This window comes from Peromyscus maniculatus, chromosome 11 (genome assembly GCF_049852395.1).
Source record: "Peromyscus maniculatus bairdii isolate BWxNUB_F1_BW_parent chromosome 11, HU_Pman_BW_mat_3.1, whole genome shotgun sequence".
NCBI lineage: Eukaryota > Metazoa > Chordata > Mammalia > Rodentia > Cricetidae > Peromyscus > Peromyscus maniculatus.
This window is the reverse complement of record NC_134862.1, coordinates 78,102,368-78,125,169: the sequence shown is the minus strand read 5'-3', so window position 1 is coordinate 78,125,169 and position 22,802 is coordinate 78,102,368. Positions and strand designations below refer to the sequence as shown.

The 22,802-nt window shown below is 40.5% G+C and overlaps 2 long non-coding RNA genes across 2 annotated transcripts; one reads left to right on the top strand and one right to left on the bottom strand.

Moving 5' to 3' along the window:
• Positions 1-3,929: 3,929 nt before the first annotated feature.
• LOC143267726 (uncharacterized) lies at positions 3,930-17,563 on the bottom strand. Its single transcript, XR_013043151.1, has 3 exons — positions 17,466-17,563; positions 14,594-14,652; positions 3,930-5,059 (listed from the first exon to the last, which is right to left on the bottom strand). It is a non-coding gene; the product is annotated as an uncharacterized LOC143267726 (long non-coding RNA).
• Positions 17,029-22,284, top strand: LOC143267725 (uncharacterized). The gene is made up of 3 exons (XR_013043150.1): positions 17,029-17,100; positions 20,672-20,793; positions 22,067-22,284. It is a non-coding gene; the product is annotated as an uncharacterized LOC143267725 (long non-coding RNA).
• The last annotated feature ends 518 nt before the right edge of the window (positions 22,285-22,802 follow it).

Below are 22,802 nucleotides of genomic sequence, written 5' to 3'. Positions count from 1 at the left end.
AATCGAAAGATTCAATTATCCTGTTAAAGTAATTATTTGAATAGGTTATTTTTTTTAAATGTGTTGTGATGACATTTTAATTTTTCTTGAAGTACCTCATTTATATAGAAACTCCTCATCTGCCTATATACACTATCAACCTTTCTGTTAAAGTCTTTGATACACTCTTTTTAGTTACTCTAAATAACCCATTTGAGACATTGACTATCTTGTTCATAACTACTTATTGTTCTGCTGATTGCTATTGTTTTAATAATGTAATTTTTTCTCTCATGTTTACCTTTCTTGCTCATGATTTACTGGTATTGTGCCAGACTTCTAGTGTGACTAGAGACTGAGATAAACTATATTTATTTCTGGAAAGAAAACTTCAGGTAGATGTTTAGTGGGTAGATTTTGAGTTGTGACCAAGTTTTAGCTCAGTAGGGTTTGGTTGTTGGTGGGGTTCCTTTCAGTGTCCACCAACTTCTGATTAGCTTAGCTTGGACTATCAGGGAAAATTATGATTTCTGTAGACTTTTGGCTTTCCTTGTTATTAAGATAAAATTAGCACTCATTATATTTTTACATATTATCAGTAAAATCTAGAGATCCCTCATATGATTTTATTTCATATCTGTAATAAATAGTTGTGTATCAGTAGTTATCAGAGATCTTAATTTTCTTCTCGTGTTTTATCAGTTCCAGCAACAAAACATATAGACACATATAATGCTATATACCCCTTGATATTCATGATGACTATTTATAATCCTCTATTTATAGTGCAAGTAAGAGACCTGACTACTAGTAGTTACTAAACATCAAACGAGGGAAAATAACTCAGAGACTAAATGAGAAGTAACTTTTTTTTGGTTTCATCAATATGAAAGAAAAATTTAAAAAATAAATTTAACATAATTGAAATGTTTGTAACTGGAAATGAGTGATTACAAGGTACTATGGAGTATGTTTATATACTGGAGAAAGATTGGTGCAATTTACACCAAAGGGTATTATAGCATCTTTTCATTTTTCCAATTATATTGTCTTTTACTTTTGATTTTGACTGACACCTAATTCACCACATTTTTTGACAGATGATACATGAAGTTAAAAAAATTGCAATTCACGTGTACTAAGTGCATTGCAAGGATAACAAAGGTATTTCCTATAATGTGAGATCTAAAGTCCTGACCAGTAGAGTGTTCTTTACCTGTCTTCACTGGAGAGGATGGCAGAGAGACTCAATTGGTCAGAGGAGTCATCTGGAGCAAACTCCCATAGAAGAGTTGCTGAAACCCTATATTTTTTTTATGTTTTGGGTGTTATATAATGATGTGTCCTCAGTCTTACATAGAACAATATAAAAATGTTCTTAGTACTTCTAGACAGCCAAATCTTAAAGCCAGTACTTCCTGAGCCAGCTAATAAATTCCTATAGTGAATTGTTAGTTGGTTACTAAGGGAAATAGGGAGTAATATTATGCCCCTTATTCTTTTGTGTTTTGTACATGACATTAGATGAGAACTAGGTTGAGTACTTTGCATCTAAAAATTTCCACTGGACGCCCGATGTCTAACAGTAGAATTTCACCTTTTCAACTTTAGTGAATAATCAAAGCATGCCTTTTTACACCCTGTGGATTTTCAGTAGGATTCTGTATCTCACCTATGTTTCTATCTCATTGTGATGTTGGCAGTTTTAGTTATTGAATAATTGGCCCTAAATTCCATTTTTATGTATTTGAATGTAACAGTGACATTTTTCTACAGCAATCTGTATTTATGTAAGAAGGAATCAGATTAGTGGAGCAATTGATTAAGTCAAATCTCAACCATCTCTCTTGACTGGAAACAGAATGAAGAGGCACCTAGGAAATCCATGAAGTGTTTAGCTAGCAACTTGAGATATGGCCTAAGAAGGTAAGGAGGCTAGACCTTAGAGAGTATGTGAACATAGGTGTTTGTGGTAGCTGTCATGTCTCTCTTTATATATGTTTAAAAGAAAAAATATTTCAACTTAAGATATCCCCTTTGGAGGTCTGCAGATCAGTGGGTAAAGGTTTCATCACAAAATGATAGTGAGAAGATTCAGAGGCCCTAAATGTCTGTAGGCAGTATATTACTTTCAATGGTTAGCTGGTACTTATCTTGGAGCAACTTGATTTCTATTGCAGCTTCCAAATCTGTCTTAGCCCCAACTCACTTCAGCCAAGAAGGCCATCTAAACAAATCTTACCAGGAAATGCCATGTCATGGCCCTACAGAGAAACCATGCCTGAGGAGAATGAACAGAGAAAGGAAAGGGTGGATCTGAGCTCAGAAAAGCAACTGTACTGACAAAAATAGCTAAAGATGTTTTTGGGAAGTTAAGACACGGGAAGAATTAGGAAGGCAGTCACACCAGAAAATAAGATTCTTTCTGATAAGCATAGAAGGGGAATTTTTAAAATATTGAAAAGACCCTGAAGGAGAAAAAAAAAGACATAGTGAAAAATCAGAATTTAGTAAAGTTCCAACACTTTCTTCACAAGAAGGTATTCATTCGGTAATCATGCACTGAAAAATTATGACATGCCAGATGTAGGAAAAACAAACTAAAACAAAAGTCTAGAATGTTTAAATAGTTATTTAAATGCTCTCATGATGCCCTAAGAGAGATTTTTTTGTGTCCTGTTTTTTTTTTGTTTTTTGAGATGAAGAACATAATAATCACTGACATTTATTGAGTGAATATTGCGGGAACACTCCACTTTCATGGAATCTACATAAGATGTAGGTGTCATTATTTCTTCATGTGTGTGAATAAACTGAGTGTGTGTGGGGGGGTGAGGGTCTCATCTAAGGTTACACATAACCAAAGGTGAGGCTCGAATGCAAGAGAGCTTGTTCTCTTTGAAAGCTTGTCATTTTGGGGGACGAGCTACTAGAAGGTGACTTTCATTGGGGTCTAATGACTTCATCTTTTATCATTTTCCACTTAGGCAGACCACAGCAGCTGGCTGAGAGGAACCCTGCTAATGATGGGAAGATGTACAACACGTAGCCTATCAGAACCCTCTGCAATGTGAGAGACCAGACAAATTTTCCCCAAGGATCTCTTCTATCTGTAACACAGTGCTTAGTAACCCAGTGCTGTGCAGCATTCAGTCTCTGAGTGAGCTTTAGGAGCCAACATTTCTTACTGGCTAGGGACAAACCATGTCTTCAGGCAGGGCTGAGGCTTTGCGTAGTCCTGTCTGACGTTTTGTGTAGTCCGTAAAAGGAAGGCACAACATGGTAGCACAATTGACAGAGGGTATGCAAACAATTTGGTTAAAATGGTGACAACTACCCTACCTGTAGATATGAAACTGACCATGGAGCAAACATGTCTATAAGAGTGAAGGTGCATCAAGGTCAGCGGAAAGCAGCTCTGCAAAGGTCTTCTTGGTTTGGTCTTCACTTTGCATTTCTCTTTATTGTGCCCTTTTCACTTCGCCACAGATCACCAAACCAAAACAAGCACAAGCTCACACCACGTGGACTCTTCCCTTGGTCCGTTATAAGATGCTGCCAAATCTCTCAAGGTCTCTCGATGTCCCCCGAGGAAAGATTTAAGCAATGAGGATGAGGATCTTATGAAAATTAAAGAGCACTTGACATTCTACAACAGTTTCATACATATGTTTGGAGACATGAAAGGACTTTCAACAAAGTTCTCCTTAACTCGACTCTTAGGACAATAAAGTTCAGAGACATGGAGTACCTGGCATCCTGATACATGTTCTGAAGATGAAAGATGCCACTTACACTGCTTACCAGTGTGGTTTCTGAACTACCTTGTGATTACCATGTGTTTTGCTCTCTTATTTAGATAGATTGTTGTGCTTTTTAGTTTTAATTGTGAACTTGACACAGCTTATAATCATTTGGGAACAGCGCTAATGGGAAATTATCTGGTCAGTTTCTCCTTGGGCATGTCTGTGGGGAATTACCTTGATTGTTTATTGAAGCAGAAAGACCCAGTCCATTGTGGGTGGCACCATTCCTTAGGCACATTGTCCTAAATTATCTAAGAGAGGAGAAAGCTAGCTAAGAGGTAGCAAATAAGCAGCAATGAATTTCTTACCTCTTTCCTGTTGACTATGTCAATTTTGCAATCAGCTGCAGAGTTCCTGCCTTAACTTTCTTGAAATGATAGACTGTAACTTGGAATTGTAAGCCAAATAAACTCATTTTTTTTTTTCATAGCAACAGCAATGGAACTAGAACAGTGGTTCCTCTTTTCCCAATGCTTCTGATTCTGGCTGTCTCCTTTTATCCCTCTCTCTGTCTCTGGCTTACTGTCATTTTTGATGCTTACAAAGGTCAGATGTAGAAACTATGTGTGAGAAGGCAGCCCTGAGAATAATGGCTTTCTGAGTTTGGAATTTTTTTCTTAATGTTCAAAACTGCTCTTAATGCTAAAAGATATGTTCTTTAAGGTCTTTTAGTGCACTAGCCTGGCAAGAGTTGGCTTCAATGAATTTTGCAGAATTAAATTGAATTAAACCTAGTAAAGGTCACACTTGACACTTTTAAAGGAATCCAGACTCAGAAATGCCAGCCATCCTGAACGTTGTAGTAGAGACAAGGCAGCCTCATGTTTTCTAGCTTGAAGAATATTTTAATGTAATCATTTATATATTTTCAAAAATTCACAGAATAACTAAAGTTCTGTTAACATTGCCCAAACCAAAATCACCTCACCTGTTTCAGGATTTGCTGTAGAACAAATTCTGTAAGTCCAAATCGTGTAGCACAAACACCAATTAGATGAGTTCAACTTACATCTACAAGTCCACTCAGCCTATTATAAATAACCTGCAACTCTAGACACAGGGTATGTAAAAATGTAGAGAAGAGGAATAGGAGGGCTGGAGTGATGCCTCAGAGGGAAAAGTACTTTCACAGGGACATTAGTTCAGATTCCTATTACCTGTAATAAGTGGAGTGGGATATGTCTACCTGTAATCCCACTAATGGGAGGTGGACACTGGAGGATCCTGAAGGTCTGTTGGTCATCCAGTCACCGAGTTCCAGATTCAATGAGATTCTGTCTCAAAAAAAAATAATGTGGAGAGCAATAGAAGACACATGATGTCAACCTCTGGTGTCCATACACACATGACATGTGCTTTACCCCACACATACACTTGTCATATACAGGAGCACATGTGTATACACGCATACACACACATACAACACACACACATGTGCATGCATGCACAAGCACACACACACACACACACACACACACACACACTCCAGCATTGTGTAAAATAAAGCAGGCAAAGAAAGTGAAAGAAATATCACAGAGGGATTGAAAAACAGTAAGACTTCTGTAAAAGAGTGGGAAATGATTCTTCCTATCCAGTTCAGTATCCCTACGATGTAGCAAGAATCTTAAAAGGTCTAATTAATAAAAGCAAACCCAGAGCCAGGTATTGGGGTGAATGCTGGAAGATCAGAGAAGCAGAACAAGCCACAGCCACCTCACCTTGCCAATTCCTCAGCTGACTCTGTTTCCTCAGACTGGAAGCCTTTGAGTCCTCATCCAAATGGATCTCAGCTGAACTGCTGCTAAAAGCCTAACCAGCTCTGTTTCCTGGTTTTCATGCCTTATATACCTTTCTGCTTTCTGCCATCATCTCCTGGGATTAAAGGCTCTTGTTACCATGCCTGGCTGTTTCCAGTGTGGCTTTGAACTCACAGAGATCCAGACAGATCTCTGCCTCTGGAATGCTAGTATTAAAGGCGTGTGTGCCACCATTTTTCGGCCTCTATATCTGGTGGCTGTTCTGTTCTCTGACCTCAGATAAATTTATTAGAGTGCACAATATTTTGGGGAACACAATATCACCACACCACTCCAAGCCAAATTCAGTAGTAAGATGTATTTTAAATCTTTCATTCAAATCAAAATAGACTAGCTCTTAAATTTTTCACAACTTTCATTGTGTTTGTTTTTTCTTTTTCTATTTTACATGTTGACTACATAACCTCTTTTTTTGTTTGCTCACTTGTTTGTTTGTTTGTTTATTTTGTTTTACTTGGGCTTGTATACCAGGTTGAGTCAAAACCTTATGTGTAGCTGCACTATGTGGACTATATATCCTGCTATGAGCAAGTGGAGAAAGCGGAAGAATGACTTGCATTGTTAACATTAGCCATTCATTTCTTTCCTGACCACCACTATATATGGACACACATGCACACATTCTAACATATACACAAACACAAACACACACCACACAAATTGAAGTCATGATCTCCTTGGGTAGTAGAGCACATAGACACTAGAGAGTCTTTTCAGTTTTCAGAAAAAATGTGAGGACCTCCACCCCATTTTGGGAGAGAGAAAGAGAATGAGGGAGAGAGAGAGAGAGAGAGAGAGAGAGAGAGAGAGAGAGAGAGAGAGAGAGAGAGAGAGAGAGGTAGAGAGAGAGTATGAACAAGAGGCAGATAGACTAGTCCTAGGACAAGAGAACATAACATTAAGAATGACTTGAAAAACAAGTCTGAGACCAAAAACAGACATAAGACAGTAATGCTGATGATATGAAAGCACTAAAGAGAGACCAGACTCTGCAAACAAAGGTGAATGAAATCCATTCACATGTAACAACAATGGAAGCAAAGATGACCATAAGAGTTTTGAGAAAAAGTGATAATAATGTATATGCATGACTTCATATAAAGTCTCAGTCGATGAAAACAAAATTATATATTGTTTCGGATCATGGATCATAGAGATAAAGTGAAAGTATAAGTGAGTGAAAACAAGAAGGTGATTGTTCAAAGACTGATGGAGGGCCTGTGATGGCTCATTGGATAAAGCTCTTGATACATGAGCTTGAGGACCAGAGTTCTGATCCCAAGCACCCAAGTTGAATGCCAGATGGCTATGGCAAACTGCCTGCAATTCCAATTCTGTATGTGCTTTTGGGGCTCAATGAAGAGATCTTTCCTCAATGAATAAGTAGGAGACCAACTGAGGAAGACTCCTGATGTAAGTCTCAGGCTTCCTAATGCACGTGCACACAAATACATGCTCGGTGCACACAAACATAGACCCCCAAATATAAACATAAAAAAGAAAGAAAAAGAAAAGAAAAACAAATTGACTATAGCTTATGTATGAAACTGTAGAGAATCATTCAGATAACCTTGAATACTTACGTAATACTCTTTTTCATGAGCAGGGATTTGGTATATGGATATACTTTATATTATTGAATTCATATGGATATACTACTATATTCTTTTTTATACAATATATACATTTGTATGTTCACATATACATACACATGCATGATTATATACTTGTGTGGGTATGTGTATTGATGAAAACCTGGGAACCACACTTGAAGTATATGGTAGGAGCTTAAGGCTGGGAAATTCCCTGAGCCATAGAATATAGTTACAACCCCTTTCATAGCGCAGTTAGAGTTTTGTGCATGAGCAGAAATAGAGCTGTTAGGAGCAATGAGCCCTTTGGATCATAAAGTATGGAGAGAAAGAACACAGGGACCTGAAAATAAACAGAAAAAAAATAGAAAATGAGAAAGGGAAGCTTAGATTTGTCCAAATAAGTACACCTTTATACCACCACCCCTATCATAATATCCAATCACCCACTATCTCAAGATGGATAAAATAGTTACTTCATGATGGATAAAACAGACTTTGGAATTTTAGGAAAAACTTTTAAAAATTATAAAATTAAGTAATCATTATTCACACATTTCATCTTCACTGGGACTTTCTTCTAGGTTTATTTTGGCTCAGATACTTGTCTGCTAGAACCTCAATGTCAAGATGTGGAAAGGACAGCAAAACCTAAGGCCAGAGGACATCAAGGATTGAGACAGGATATGTGGGTCCTTGGCTCTGGCCTCTGAGGAGACTATGGGCAGGGCCCATACAGAGAATGGGGAGTGATTGGTTAAGTCAGGTTTGTTTTGAGCAAATGTTGCTATTGGGTTGAGAAGCAAGGTCCCACCCAGAAGACAGGGTACAGGAGTACTAAGAACTGTACAGGACTAGAGATTGTACCCAACTTGCTAACAAGTTGAGACTAGAATTTCAGGGATTCTAGTATAAGATATGAGATACTTGGGTCAGAGGCAAAAGACTGATCTATCCCCACACCAATTGTAGCCAGTATGTCAACATTTGGGTCTCTTTATGCACACTTTCCTCAAGGTACTCCAAAGAGGACCAGGGATCACCTGCACATCTTGTCAGTTCTGTGACAATAGAATGTTGGAGGTTATGAAGCCAAGGATGCCTGGCTATCATCACAGAGGGGTCATGAGTCAAATAGAGAATCTACGTCTGAGACATGAGGGCTCCGAACTTCAGAGAAGTTTCCCATTATCCAGTGACATTGGAAGAAACACAAATACCGAACTAAATAGGACTGAGAAGACAGAGCCTCCAGACACCTCAGTGCTGACCAGCTTGAGCTGATACTCTACTCCTGGGATGCTCTTCTGAATGCTTGCACAGTCTGGGATTATTGAAAGAATGTGGTAATGGCTACCGTTATGTTCTTCCCAGAGGTGGCAATATGGAGCCCAGATCCACTTTAATGGGAAAAAAAACAAGTGAAATTCTCTTCTTTTCTTCTTCTTCTTCTTCTTCTTCTTCTTCTTCTTCTTCTTCTTCTTCTTCTTCTTCTTCTTCTTCTTCTTCTTTTATTTTTTTTTTACTTTTTTTTTTAGTATGAAATGAATCTTAATGAAGCCCATGTACAAGAAAGAAAAAAATGAAATGGAGGCAGAAAATATAGCTTTAATTTTTCCAAATCTACAGGTAGGCTACAGCTTGAATTGGCTTAATGAATTCTAGAATGTCAAATATGAAAACTATACACATTCTATAAAAATCATACTTTTAACTTTGATCTTTTTCAAGGCTAGCAATATGTGATAGAATGGTCTTTTGTGATTCTGGGCATGGCAGTAAACCACGTCTCTAATCGTGAGGACAGATAACAGATACTGTGAAGTGTACTATGTTGCTCCATTATAATGTTCATAGGTTAGCTTCACAAAGTGGACTTATACTGGAAAATTCCATTTCTAACAAGTTTATCATAATGTAACTCCTTGTCAGTCAAGGAGCATCTATCCTTTCCAGTATCACCATGTATTGGTAGAAGTTGTTGTTAGGGATTCTAGTGCTGTGCCAGAACACCACAACCAAAAAAGCAAGTTACATGTGTACATCCCAGTCCATCATTAAATGAAGTCAGGACAAGAACTCAAGGTAGGATCCTGGAGTCAGGGTCTGAAGCAGAGGCCATGGAAGAATGCTGCTTACTAGTTTGTGCCCCACAGCATCAGTCTGCTTTCTTATACATCCAGGACCACCTGCCTGAGGGTGGTACTATCACTAGTGAGCTTGTCCTCTCTCGTCAATCATTAATCAAAACCAAAAAAAAAAAAATGCTTACAGACTTGCCTTTAGGGCACTCATATGGACACCTTGTCTTGATTTTGAGTCCCCCTTCCAAGATATGTGGAGTTTTGTGTCAAGTTGATAAGAGCTGACCAGCACATTTCTAAAACATTCCAGATGCATCTGATAAGACTGTGATGCTTACTATACATTGCCTATGCTTGTCAGGATGGTTCAGGCATAGGATGGGTTGCCTGTTGGCTATCTACCTAGCCAACCATAGGAAGGCAGAGTTAGGAAGACTAAAGTAGTTTCCCCTGTGACTTTAGTACCTAATGACAATTTTCGAGCTGGCTTGTTGGAGATTAGTTGTGGTTCTTAAAACCGTAGAGAAAGCTTAGAGATAGTAATGTAAAACTGACACTCTTCAAAGGGAACTGATCTGTAGACTAAAAATATTGTAGAGACATGAAAATGTTCAAACTCTTTATACAATATGCAGACCTTTTTTTCCCTCTTGCATTTATTGAACTTTAAGGAAACTTTGAAATGGACCTGTGAGACTTTCTGAGTTCCAGCACCCCTTTGAGTGTTTATTGGAGCATAGAATCACATGTTCTGTAGCCAGAGAATATACTGAATTCAGCTTAGAATAAGAATGTGGATCTAAACATCTCAGAAACAATCCATAAGTCTGCTGCAATTGAATTATGCACCACTAGCCCTCTTGTCTAAATGTTCAAATGTTTTGAGACTTCTTACAAGGCAGCCCCATGGTCACACATGGATTAAGTTCCAGAGTGATCCATTCTAGCTCAAGCAGAAGTTGGTAAAGATCAACACAAGAATCAAGTACATCAAGACGTGGAGCTTTTAAATGCAGGACTCCAAGGAGGTCCCACCCCTTTCTACTTCACGGAGGCCTCATGCCCTTCTGCACCAGATATATTTGAATTTCAGGCACAGGGAACTCTTCTGAACCCTGCAGGCCTTTCCCCGAGCTTCGGCCATTACAGCGTGGCCTATTGGCTTATCTACAAGCATCTAAATGGAAAAGAAATCTATTTTTTCTGTTCTTGTTTACCTAGGGTTTAGGAACTCATAGTAGTTTGCCAGTTTTCTGCAAAGAATTCCACTTCATTCTGAGGCCAGCTGCAGGGACTTTGTAGTCCTGTAATCACATCTTCCCAGACAGCCACGCCAACAATTGTGCCAAGCAGCCCCTGAGCCGTGATTACCCCGTAATGATTATTTGTGGGTTTGTCATTCATTTCCTAGAACTGGCTCTTCTTGGCATCTCCCCACCCCATGTTGTTCTGTGTGAGCTGCAGCTGCATGGTTACAGCTTCTATCTCCCCTCAACGGGTATTCATCGTGATTATATTAGGGGGAAATTCAGTGAATTTTTTTTCTTTACTCAGTGGGCAATTACAATAACGGGGCATAATAGAACGTGGTGTGAGGAGTTGAAATGCCGTAGGGAAAGGTTAGAGCTGAGTAGGGAGTTTAATAAGGATATCTATAGCTGGGCGGTGATTTGTAAATGTGTAATTCTTGCTTTCGCTTCTCTTTTGAAACGTTAGCCTGAGAGGATTGAGAATCCAATGCGAAGCAACAGCTCAGCGTTGTTGATTGGAAAAGTCCAGACCAAGGGATCCGGATTTGCAAGATAGTTCTCAGAGATCCTTTCTGTTTGTTAAACAGGAACGAATGACTGGAGTATGTAGGAAATGCAGTTGTCAAGGCACAGAAACATGAACTTCTTCCCTCCTAGGAAACACTGATATGTTATCAAGAAACTTTAAGGTTCATGGGAGCAGCAGGAGACACAAAGTTGGTGATGGTGACTGTCTGTCTTTCGTATTTCACAAATATATATGAGGCATCCATATACTCTGTTAGTCTCAGTGATAAGTTCTACTCATAAAGTGTTCCAGACCTACCAGTACTATCCTTTCTCTCCTAGGCTTTGGGATCTAACATGAAAACATGTATTCCTAAGCCCTGGGCCCTGGTTCTTCAGATGAGAAAGATTTCTGGTTGTCAGTCTGTTTGATTGTAGGAGCCTGGACTAGCACTCTTTCTGGTCACCCAGTGAAGCAAGTTATGAATGTTTGCTTGTATTCTCTCTCTGGGGGAATCTCTAAATCATAATTCTATGTATTTTTCAAGAATTTATAGGTTTCACTTCCATGTATACATAGCTGTATGAAGATTTCATCAGGGTAACTTCTAGAGTTTTTAAGAGGTCATGTAGCTGTATGAGCAGCCTGTCTTCCTTTTCTGTTATTTCTATGTCTCCGTCTCTGTCTCTCTCTCTCTCTCTCATGTGTGTGTGTGTGTGTGTGTGTGTGTGTGTGTGTGTGTGTGTGTGTGCATGCACTCATGCATGGCAGTCAAAGGTCAACTTTGGATGTTGTTCTACAGGAGCCTTCACCTTGGTTTTGGAGACAGGGTCCTTTTCTAGGACTTGGGGCTCATCGGTTATGATAGCTTGGGTAGACCCACCCATCTCTCTCCCAGTACTGGAATTATGAGTGAGCCACCACACCATGCTTTGGACATGGGGGCTGGAGACTGAACTTGGGTCCTTCTGCTTAAGACACAAGCACTTTCTTTACTGAACCATCTCTCCATCTCCACCTCCATGTCTGATAGATTGAGAAACACATATTCACAGAAGCAGAGCAATTTTTCCAAGTTATTGTGTTGGTGAGTGTCTAGGAAGAATGTGAGCCCAAAAGTTCTGATCTCAAAGCTGACAGAGGGTTTCTATTGTATTGGAGTACATAGTCCTTCTTCCATTGTGCTGCAGACATGTGACAAGACAGAATGCTTGCTAAATGTCTCTTGGGAGACTTGGGGAGCAGAGGAAGTCCTGAGTGAATGTGTAAGGACAGGGGTAAGTCCTGAGTGAATGTGTAAGGACAGGAGGAAGTTCTGAGTGAATGCATGTTGCTGACATGAGTGTGGATGTGTCGAGAGCCCCAATGCCTCAGACCCAGGGTGAATGGCAAAGGCTTCCTAGAGTCAAGGTCAGGGAATGACAAAGCTTCTCTCTGGTCCATGTGCAGATATTGATAGTGTGCACAGAAAATGTTGATCAGCTTCCTCCTCCTGGATTTTTACAGCCTGTGACTCTTTCTCTACTGAGGCTCTCTATTGTGATTAGCTAAACCAGCCTCCTTGTTCAACTAAGTGTAATAAGCTCACCTCCATCATTCAGATGTATAAAATACACATCACGAGTTTCCAGACTGCTGTTGCTACTGGATCTCCAGCAGAGCATGCAGCCTACCTGATCCCAGTTTTCTGTACGTGAGTCTGTATGACTGTTATTTCTCATTCCTAGTCATCACTTTTGTCAGTCCCTGAGCCATGGAAATTGAGGCAAGGAGCTTTCTCCTGAACAGAGTAGGGTAGAGCAGTAGCATCAAGGGATGACCGAACCAACCCCCAGGAGCATCAATGGGTAGAGAGGGGAGCAGGCAAGCTGCAAACATCCTACTAGAAGTTTCCCATCCACTCCTTCTTTCTGAAGAGGCACACGTGGATGCTTTGCTCTGCTCACAACTCCTGGAAGTTGCGTTTGTCATGATAGCAATCACAATCTTCCTTCGGATACTCCACAATAAGTTGTAAATAGCTCTATCGGTTGCTTTCAGCATTGCCAGAAACAGAAAGCACCCAGAGCATCCCCGTACGAAGCAGAACTGAAGCAGGCATGGCGAAGAGATGCAGTGAGAATGCTCTGACAGGTGGGGTCCCAGGGTGCATTATTTTCTTTGATAGCTAGTGATATTTTTGAAGTTGCATTTTCTTCCAGACACACTTTCTTCCTTATAATATATTCCCCTTTTGCCTTTAGCTGACTTACTCGAGATGTGATTATAACCAGAGTTTCCAACCAAAACATGCTGACTTTATTGAGTTTTCCCCATTGGGCCATCGGTGCTGGTGCTAGTGCAATTAAATATGATACTTTAGGGGTGAGTGTGCGTGCATGTGTGTATGTGTGTGTGCATGCATGTGCGTGTGTTTCAGGTAGTTTGGCATGCAATAGGTACTCAGTTAATTTACATTCTGTTGAATAGAATTGAATTATGAAGTCATTATTCTGCCTGTTCTGTGCACCTCCTAACCTCTGTGCTTCAAGTGAAATCTCAAAGGTAACAGCAATATTTCTTCCATATAATTCTTTTCAGTGTTCCACCCCTAAGTCCTAGGAAAGTGTCTGACATGTAATGATCTAACTTGCTGTTTGTTACTGAGTGAATGATTGAGGTAGATCCAGAAAAACAAAAACAGATAATTAACCATAAATCTTGGGCTTTAATGACATCAGACTCTAGAAGTTACCCCAATGAAATCTTTAGGAATTTTGAGTACAGATATATTTTCAGTGATTTCTACTGGAGCCTCTCCGACAGATCATGAGAGACTTAGTTAATTTAATTAGGGTGAATTACAACAAAATTTCAAAAGTTATAAAAGGCATATGACTTAAATGCAATTATGTAATAACAATAGAAGAAAGATCCTAACATTCTTATTGTAATGTCTACGGTGGTCTGCTTACAAGTTTAAGTTGCTTTGCATTTTCTTTGATTTTTATATTAAATGGAATTAGTTCATACTTAATAAAATTAAATACCTTAAAATCCAGTCATATTCCTTAAGCCTGAGTCCATGTTTCCACTAAGACCCCTACCAGCTGCCTGGGTGTCAATTATATCATTTAAGTAGGGCTTTGAGTAAACAGTATTACCTAAAGCAGAGTGCTGGTAGATACCTAACCGGTTTGTAGAGGAAAAAAAAATCTCCTTGGTACTGTCTGGCAATTCCCATGGTGTAAAGACTCCTGTCATGGCTTAATTTCCAGGTGTTGATGCAACGATACTGGATTTGTAGATGAAACCGTCAGCCCTAATGAGGTAGGTGAGCAGGCTTTGACGCCTCATTGCTGACCACATAGATAATCAAGGCATGTTGTTCCCCAGGTTAATATAGTTCACCATGGCAAACCTTTTCAGAAAATGACCAATAGTGCATGCATATTTGAGCCTCCTCAGGCACTTCCTCCCCCCCCACAGCTACTCAGCTCTGCCGCTGCAGTACAAAACCTGCTGTAGACAAACACATACATGAACGATAGAGACACCTTCACCAAAACATTACTTACAAACATAGGTAGAAGACAGGTTGCAGCCTTCACGAGAGCTTGCTCACCCTGCATAAGACCTGCAATGCATTTAAAGCCATAAGTGAGTTCAAATTGAGGTAATAGCTCCTTGGAATTTGGAAAGCTTCTAAAAGATATTGTGAGACCCCAGAGGCAGGCTATGGGCAGCTGTGATTACTGTACTGTCTGTATGTGGAAGTGTGGGTTAAGGGGAGGCCAAAGCCATTAAAACGAAAGCCAATAAAATGTTTACTCAGTTCCATTGTTTAGAGAACTGGAGTGTGTTTCTATCAACTCTATCGATTCTGTCCCCCTGGAGGGTGTGAGGACTTTGTGGGAAATGTGAAAGCTGGTAAATCCTCTAGGAGTGGGCTCCTATGGAACCTTTCCGAATGCTTATTTGCATGATACTTATGAATCTTCACAATATGTAGTTTTGAGTGAGGTTAGGCACAGTCTCTCTGTCTCTATTGCCTCTAGCTAATTTCCCCCTCACTAAGCAAAGATTCCAAGTTTATCCCTAAGGGACTTGTGCCCTGTGAGAGTTCATCCCCATGGCCAGCACAGAAGCAGAGAGGCTATGGAATTCCCAGTCCTCTATGGAATGTTCTCTGGAAGAAAGCAAAAACCAAAGAAATGCTCAGAAAGAGCTGAGCATGGGCAGTCGAACTAAGACTTCCTTCACCTTCGTGCCTCACACCTCTCCTTAATACCAGCTCTCTTGCAGCTTAGTGTCAGAACACCTAAATGGGGACTGGAAGATGGGGTTCAGTAGTTTTTTTCTTACTTAACTCCAACGCTGTCCTTATTTACTAGGGATTTGATAACAGACAAAGGGATTGGGATGGGAAAGCTCTAATGTGCTGAAGGACTGTTAAAAAGCACTTAACATTCCTCTCTCACCATGTAAGTACTGGATGAATGACTCAGTCATTAACTCGAGGAAGGTTGTCTGGCTCTTCATCCTGCAATGCTGACTTGATAACAATAAAACATATATATCAACAAGATGGCTCAGCCCTCACCCCTCCTTTAGTACACACACTGAGCTTCAGTAATTCCCTAAGAACCTTTTAGGGCAAATCCTTTTGTGGGTTGTGCTAGAATTTGAGATTCTTGTAACACCCCTTTATTAAGAGAATTTCGCTTTACTGATTTTTATCTTTCTAATCTCTGGAGCCTCTTAACTCCATCTGGAGGGTGCCAACACCCCCCCTTGCCTAGAGGGAGCCAACACCCCCACCCCCAAGTGCAGAGGCTCCAGAAAGGAGCAAAGGACAGGGCAGGGTTTCTATGTCATTCATTAGGAAGAGTGGGATTAGGGCTTAGATTACTGTGGAGAGACAATCATAACCACAGTTAGAAACATTTCCCTTGCCATGTTCCCTTGGCTCTTCAAAGGCATTTCACTTCAAGACCAAACCTGTGGCTCATTCTCCCATTGTTAGCAATCCACATAGTAAAACCCTGTGTCTTGCTTGAGCCTTGACTGCAAGGCTCAGGAGTAGGTGGTCATAAATCCTGAGAATCAGGGCTTATTTAATAGAGAGAGTTGCCCCTCTTCCTGAGATGGAGCAGGTTTGGGCCGTGGAGAAGTCTCAGAGAACCCTTAGCTTATCCTAGGGAAAGAGGATATAAGTCCTGGAATTCAACAAGTGTTTTTTTGTTTGTTTGTTTGTTTGTTTTTTGTTTTGTCTTTTTTTGAAAATCTCTCGGGACTAGATTTGGAAAGGGTATCACTATTTTGACTTGTGAAAAAAGTCTTCTGAAGACCAAAGCTGAATTCAAGTGTTTCTTAGTTTATTTCATAAAATACATACGTGTAAGGCTGCGTTCAAACCAGCTCCATTATGACAAACATATATTGCTTAACCTGCTTGCAGACTTGAGCAAGGAGCTTCAAGTTTTAACTCCCTCCTTTGCTATACCGGCTAATTCTTAAAATGTTAAGAATTAGCTTTGAGCCTACGTGTTAGTTACAATATTGAATACCCTTGGCTTCCAGCCCACTGACACAGCTTACCTCTCTCCTATGACAGAATAAAGGAAGTCAGGAAAGTTATCATCAGGAATATTCTTCTTGCCCCACTGAGGGTTCTAGAAAGTATCCTCTCAGAGTTGTAAACCTCGAGTCTCAGAGCTGAAAGGAAGCTCAGGAGAATAGGACCTCGGGGCGGGGGCGGCGGCGGCGGCGGGCGGGGGGGGGGGGCACCCAGCTTACTCTAAGTGCTTTACAGAGATTAGCGAGTTGAGACCTCAGTGTTTTTGTCTGAGGACATGGCGGTGATTGGCAGTAAGTGAAAAGGCCCTAATATGGCCGGAGAGTGCGGCTCTGCCCCTGCCCCACTGTTGCCTGTCCCTTCTTTGGCCATTGGTTCCTGACTTGCTTACTTTTCATTTCTGTGACCCCTGATACATAGGTAACATAGAAAACTATGTTGAAGAGCTTTGTCAAAACTATGGAATGTCCCACTGAAGAGAGAGCACTTTGATACATTCACTAACAGGTAGGTTCACACGCAAAATTTTGGTACAGACCTTGGACATCTGTTGAAGGCGTGGCTGACCTTTTCTGTTTTAAATTTTAATATTTATTTTTTATTTATTTATTTTTTGGTGTGTGTGAATGTTTTGTTGGTATGTATGTTTGTGCACTGCATGCATGCCTAATAGCCATGGAGGCCAGAAGGGGGTCTAGAATCTCTGGAAACCAAAGTCATAGACATCTGTGAGCCATCATGTGGGTGCTAGGACCTAAATCCTGGTGTTCTGAAATAGCAGTAAATACTCCCAACAGCAAAGCCATTGTTCCAACCCCATGTCTGATCTCTTTTGAACCCTTTATTGGTCAGAAAGACAAAGCAGTACTTACCCTTTGGAAAAGTCAAACTTGAGAATGATTGTAACAAGTGAGTGTAGTGGACATAAGCCTTCTAACACCAACATGCAGAGGCTGAACCAAGAGAATTCTGGCCATCCTGGTTACATAGTGAGACCCTGTATTCAAAAGAAATGAATGTTTATGAGAACCATGGTCTTCTAGTCAGCACCCACATAAGGGTTCCATTGTTATTTTTGCAAATGCATGCCCATTGTTGTTATAAGTTGATTGCTCTGTGTGTTCTTTTAATAAACCCATATGATCGTTTAAATCGCTGGGCCCTAACTGCTCTGTTGCTTAAGTACAATATGGTCTATGCACCTCAGGAAATGATGGAGTAGTCCTATAATTTCTTGAATGATAGTGATTGTTTCTGTGAGCTCTTAACAACAGAACTCAGATGCTCAGTAGAAAATGCATGTGCTGAAGTAAGAAAGAGCAGTCAGCGGTTTTCTTCCAGCCAAACTCACGTTCTTTTTGTGGGGAGGGTTGGGCAGGTACCCTGAGCCCTGGGACTTTAAGGTGCCATGGCAACCAGATACCGAGCCCTGAGTTGGCAGCAGCCATGGCATCAACATTGAGATGAGAAGTTCAGTGTGTGTCTCATGTTCAGAAATACCTCCCAATTGGTCATCCTTTGTGCTACCCTCTGCCACCTCGGTTACTCTGTCCACTATTGTATGGTCACTATCTAAACTCCGCTAGCATTGGCTTTCAGGCTGGTTATCAGTACTCTTCTTTCGCACACTGAGGATACTCACCAGTTTATTCAGTGGATAAAGGGCCTGCCTAACAGCTTGAGGACCTGAGTTTGAATTCTCAGCACTAGCGCAAATAGGTGTCTCATTCCCATGATAGAAGGCAGAGATAGGTAGGTTCCCAGGCTCATCGGCTGGACAGCATGGACAACTGATGAGCTCTACGTTCAGTGAGTTTTTCTGTTTTAAAAACTAAGGTGAAGAGATGAAGAGGAAGACACACGACCCCGACCTCTTGCCTGTACTCACTCCCACGTGGGTGTGAGCACCCTCTCTCCATCGACCTGCACACACAAGCACACACTACACAAAAGCACAAAGGAGGGAGTTTGGAGAAAGCCAGCTGTGCACCAGTATTCTCTTCCTGTACTTCCTGGTCTGTGGAAGGAGGCAGAGTCCCAAACACATCTCACCAATGCCGTGCATTGCCTGCCATAACAGACTGCACCTTCGCAAACCACGACCAAAATAACTCCTTTCTCTCTTAACTTGCTTTAGTCGGCTCATATGTAACAGAAATAAGAAAATAACCAATAAAATGACTTTCCTTTCAGTCACTCTTTCTCCAACATATTTTTTCAGAAAATTTAACACCAATGAGGTGTTCCTTCTCCTGTTATTCTCATTGGCTCCCCTATGTGTTGGTTAAGCTTGGTAAAGTTCTTTATAGATGGGATCTGGGAAGAATATTTAATACAGGAATGACAAAAATTTGAGTCAGTAATAGGACAGTTGTAGGAGCTACAATAGATTGATATGATAGGATAATATTTTCTAGAAAAAGAATTGCAAATACCTCTACATGCAATTAATATATACACTGCACACACACATACACATGAATGTTTATGAAAGAAACTCTATATGTGTATGTAAGTTGGAAGCCAGAGTTTTTTTTTATACTACTTGGGGTATTTTAATTTATTAATGGCATTGTTTATTCTGTGTTTTTATCATCCCAAATTTGTCAAGTATAAGCCCCCTCAAACTAATTTTGCTATCTTTTCCTTTCCTCAATCATTCTTTGAATATTTTCTTGCTTTCTCATTCAAATTATCTCATCCAGCTCTTCTCAAGCCCTGTTCTTAGAACCAGCCTTTTCTTCTCCTATCAAATATATCTTGGCATCTTTTAAAAGTGGATAATAGTAATTAGAAACCCAAACCTTAAAGCTGAATGTGCTAAGTGCTTAGATTTTGCTAAGAGTTTTCCTGATGAGTGGGCAGTCCTAGGACATGTGTACAGCAGGCTGAATAGTACTTATCAAAAGCCAGCGTTCACCCACACCTCAGAATGTGACTCTACTTGAAAAGAATGTCTTTGTAGATGCAATTACTTTAAATGAGGTCATCTTGGGTTAGGTTGCATTATAAATCCCAAGCCTGGCATGTTTATAGGAAAGAAGAGAGAGAGAATGTGTGTGAAAGAGAAATGAGGAGAGAAAGAGATGAGGAGAGAGAGAGAGAGAGAGAGAGAGAGAGAGAGAGAGAGAGAGAGAGAGAGAGAGAGAGATATCAGTGAAAAGTCTTTCCAAGTAAGTTTCCACCACAGAAATTTGTGACCAGTGAAGGATCTTTCTGAGTAGGTGGTCATTTTGGAGGGCAAGGTCCTCTCGGTGAATGAATGAATGCTCCCGGAATATCTGAGTGAAAGTTGGTTACCTAGAGGATTTTGTTTTTCCGTTCTGTTTTGTGGTACTTAAGAGTGAACAAAGACCTCATGCTTGCTCAGAAATATTCCACCTCTTGCCTATACACTCTGCTCTTTGACTAGGGTTTAAGAGTATTTAGAATATTTTATTATTTAGAACAATTTTCAACAAATTCAGATAAATAGGAGCATCCTTCCTTATTTTAGCTATTTTTCCTTATCTATACTAAACCATCTAAATTAGAATTCACTTTCCTCATCAATATTGGACATATGTGGGTTAAATGTATATTCATAACCTTGTTTTCCTTGACTCCATTTTAACCCATCTGGAGTTAGGGCAAACTTACTGTCCAGCAGTTACAAACACAGCACCATTAAGTTCAAGTCTCAGCTCGCTTGCTTTCCACTGACTAGTCAGGGATGTTTTAGAGGAAACTAGCTATACATTATGATCACAGTAAAGAGCACAGTACAGGGGATGGAGTTCAACTCACTGACTTTTGGGGCTCTATAACTAGGGCTTTTGTAAACAAGTATTAGCTGTATGGCCCTGTGTACCTTATTTACTTCATCACTCAGTGCCCTCATCTGTTCAGTGGAGGTTGAAACTTCACTGAATTATAATGACAGCTAAAAGTTAATGAAGTTAAAATGTGTTGAGTTCACCATATATATGTGTGTGTTCACTATATATATATTGAGTTCACTATATATATACACATATATATGTGTATATATATGTACACATGTGCACATATATATCTGAGCTTCTTAATGTATTTCCAGGCTATAAGAGTGTCCCATGGCAGGAATCCTAGCAGCCAGCAACAGATCCAGTGGCAGGAACAGGAAGCTGAGAGACCACATCTTCAACCACAAGCATGAAGCAGCGAGCTAACGGGAAAAAGGTGAGGCTATGAACTCTCAGTGATGTACTTCTCTCAGCAGCCCTTAACCTCTGCCAACTGCTCCACTAGCTGGTGACCTAGTATTTAAATGCCTGAGTCTATGGGGTACATTTCCCATTCAAACCACCATGTACGTGTCTGTATTTTGAAGTTTCATATATTCACTTTGGTGTTCCTGGACCCTGATGATGGAACAAGAACACCGAACTCTAGTTCTAGCTCAGCTTCTACCACTAATGGACTGTGTCATTTCAGAACACATTATTTCCTTCTGACTTTTGTTATTTCTCCTCTGTTAAGTGAAGGCAGGTGATGGGCATTGAAATGCTTAGTCTGAAAGTTATTCCTAACTTTACAACTCTAAGGTAAGAGAAGCAATGGCCTTCTCTGTGTCCTTGTCCCTGCCTGGATAATTGGGCACGGCATGTTGCATGGCCCAGAGATAACTTATCATAGATTGGCTCAGTGGTCATCTTGCATTACCGTGTACTCAACAATAAATAAAATTTGCTGCAAGTTGTACCACTTCTCACCTTGTCCAGGTGATTCACTTGAGTAGTTAAAGATAAGGAAAAAATTGGGGGTGACTAAGAGAAACAAATAGTGAGTTAGTGGTCAAGTTTCATTGATGAAGGACTTACTTGAATATCATTTGGTGAACAAAGTAAAGGCAGAATTCTTCCTGGACTTTCCTCCCCAATATACAGAAAATCGCCCCTTAAAAGACTGCCCAAAATGGCCCATTACATTGGCCCACTATCCTACACACTGTCCAGCCTCCTTGATGAAGTAGCCTGACCCTCTGACAAGAGTTTCCGCACCATCCCTTCATGCCTTGTTGGTTTAGTTTCACATGATGGATGACATGACATGCAGTCGGCAGGGCTGTTGGTACCTGCTCTGTAAATGACTCTGGTATCATGCCGCCAAAGGCAAAGTGACCATCTCTCAATTCTGGCTGAGCATTTTGACTTCAGATTTTCAAGTATGGAAGCTTGTGATTTATGAGACAAAAACCCGCATAAATGGCCTTCTATTCCTTTTGACAAGGATAGACTCCCTGTATAACCCCCAACCTATGCTTCCTTAGTAGAAAGCATTGTGCTAGCAAGAAGAGAATAGCTTCCCTTCTCTATCACAAAGAGCTAAAGACATTTGCATCGGCAAGTGTTGTGTGGATGAGGTCAGGCTGGTACACCGTGGACCCCTGGAGGATCACACACACAGTCAGGTCTCAGCTGAGTCATTTCCATTTCTCTATGCTTATTGCCAGGTGCTGCAAAGAGAAGGAAAATGAGAGAGAGCTGCAGGTGGCAGAGCACTTGTCTACTCTACACGAGGTCCTGGATTCAATCAATCCCCCACACTGCAGAACAAAACAAAAAAAGCAACATCCAGTGGCTTCTACTGAATGGATGTTGCTTTTCTGGTTATGATGGCACATGACTTTAAAAGCAGAATTTGGCTGTTGAAGAAGAGCAATTGGATGTTCCAGGTCAGCCTGGTATACATAAGAAGAGCATGCCAGCAAACTACCGAGAGAGAGAGAGAGAGAGAGAGAGAGAGAGAGAGAGAGAGAGAGAGAGAGAGAGAGAGAGAGAGAGACAGAGAGAGAGAGAGAGAGAGAGAGAGACAGACAGACAGACACAGAGAGACAGAGACAGAGACAGAGACAGAGAGACAGAGACAGACAGAGAGGCAGACAGAGACAAGACAGACAGACAGAGACAGACAGAGAGACAGAGACACACCTAGAGGAAAGCAGTTTTTAAAAATGAAGCGAAGCTGAAATTATGTGACAGTTTAGATGAAAAGTTACTGCCAGTAAATCCTTGACAGATGGTTTATGCTTTACAGATATCTAATGTTCTCCCATATCCTCTATTGGTAACTAAGAAATCTAGCAGCCCTGTACACCATCTGTGCTGCATTATTTCACCTTCACAGCCCCTGTGCAAGCTGAGACACAGACACGAGATGAGACTAGAAGATGTGATGGACATAAGGTG